This window comes from Lactuca virosa, chromosome 7, assembly GCF_052849685.1.
Source record: "Lactuca virosa cultivar CGN04683 chromosome 7, Lactuca_virosa_CGN04683_v6, whole genome shotgun sequence".
NCBI lineage: Eukaryota > Viridiplantae > Streptophyta > Magnoliopsida > Asterales > Asteraceae > Lactuca > Lactuca virosa.
The window spans coordinates 74,038,846-74,040,513 of record NC_136432.1 but is presented as its reverse complement, the minus strand read 5'-3'; the positions used below and the strand labels follow the sequence as shown (position 1 = coordinate 74,040,513).

The 1,668-nt window shown below is 29.2% G+C and overlaps 1 long non-coding RNA gene across 5 annotated transcripts in view; it reads right to left on the bottom strand.

Moving 5' to 3' along the window:
* The window catches only part of LOC145123777 (uncharacterized), a 2,190-nt gene extending 1,329 nt beyond the window's left edge, over positions 1 to 861 (bottom strand). For 3 of the 5 annotated variants that reach the window (XR_013715303.1, XR_013715304.1, XR_013715307.1), the window contains exons 1-3: positions 695 to 861; positions 369 to 566; positions 1 to 278 (exon numbers count right to left, since the gene is read on the bottom strand). The exon at positions 1 to 278 is cut by the window's left edge and continues 565 nt beyond it. This is a non-coding gene — a long non-coding RNA (uncharacterized LOC145123777). The remainder of the gene's footprint in view (positions 279 to 368; positions 567 to 694) is intronic. The other 2 variants (XR_013715306.1, XR_013715305.1) reach the window with 2 other exon arrangements.
* Positions 862 to 1,668: the final 807 nt, after the last annotated feature.

Below are 1,668 nucleotides of genomic sequence, written 5' to 3'. Positions count from 1 at the left end.
AATATCCATTTTCGCCTAAAAATATCAGATTGTGTTTGTTAATAGAACCAGCAACACATTAAGACTTACCCATGGAAGCTTCAATTGTTGAAACCTCAAACAGCCAAACCAGACCAACCAAAAAAAACATCAGTAAATGTTAAATCAACAAACCCATTTCAATACCCATTACCATATATACACACACAGGTTAACAACCTAAGTGTTATCCTATTCTTGAGTATATGGTTCACCCAAAAAGGTAACATGAGTGATTGACACAGCCAAGATTCGGGGACCTATAACCACAAACAAACAAATACAGTTAAAAAGAGAAGCGGGTCGTGTGTAGTGGTGCGATTGTTGGTTGAGATTTGATTTATTCTTACCTAGATATGGACGAATATGGAGAGATGGTCGAGATTCGGGACCTGTAAACACAAACAAACAAACAAACACGCACACAATCACAATTAAAGAGAGAAATAAAATAGGGATAGACCACCTCCATGAACCTCCCCTTGCAATTAGCTCTGACTAACGTTTAATCTCTTAGAGATACAATTAGTTGTAATATCTCTAGGGTTCTGTTGAAGCAACAAAAAAGAATGAGGAAGACTGCGATAAAGCAAAAATGACGGTTCTAGGGATAGAAGGTGGTGGTGATTGGTTTCTGGGAAGAACAAAAAGATGCAATAAAAAATGAAAAGCAAACCTGATTAACCTTTTTTTTTCTGGTGGCAAAAGGCGATGAAGAGGGCGTTGAGTGGTGAATGATTTATTTGGTGTATTTGTGATCGAAATGAGGGAGGGGATTCCATATAAAGTGTGTTTATTGTTGACCGATTCAATCGGTTGAAGATAAGGGCGACTGTTTCAACTTTCGACCGGTTCATTTGACATTCATTCTGTTTGAGATGAGATATATAAAGATAAACAGGGAGATATAATAGGGCTCAGTCAAACGTATGCAATATTTACGGATATTTGTGCATTGAATAATTGTACTTGATGCTTCATAATTTATACTACTTAAAATTAAGACTTCATTGTCTTAAAATAGGTAAATGTTTTTTAAGGTATTAAGATATATATATATATATATATATATATATATATACACACACATACACACACACTCACACACACATTATGTGTGCCCGCGCGAAGCAGTGGTGATAAATAGTTTTTTTGGCGAATAGTTTTCTGGCCGGTAAATAATTATTAAATTTTATTATTAGTTGTTATGTAATAGAAAAATTATCACTTTTAAATAAACTATTTATGTTTAGACATTATTTATATTGTCTGTTTATACTATTGACGTAAATTAATTAATATCATTGTCTACTTTAAAAATATTAACTAATATATATATATTAATTTAATATTTTAAAATTATTATTTTGCTCCAAATTGAAGTTCTTAATAAAATTCTTTAATTCAAGACTTCAAACTTTTGACAAATATTAATGATGTATTGATGCATAATTAATTTTTATAAAAAGCTTTATAATTTATATGTTTTAAAATGTAATATATGATTAATATGCTTTTATATATATATATATATATATATATATATATATATATATATATATATATATATATATATATATATATATATATATATATATATAACGAAAAACTATATTAAAATCTATTTTTCTTTCATTGTCCTTTTGACTA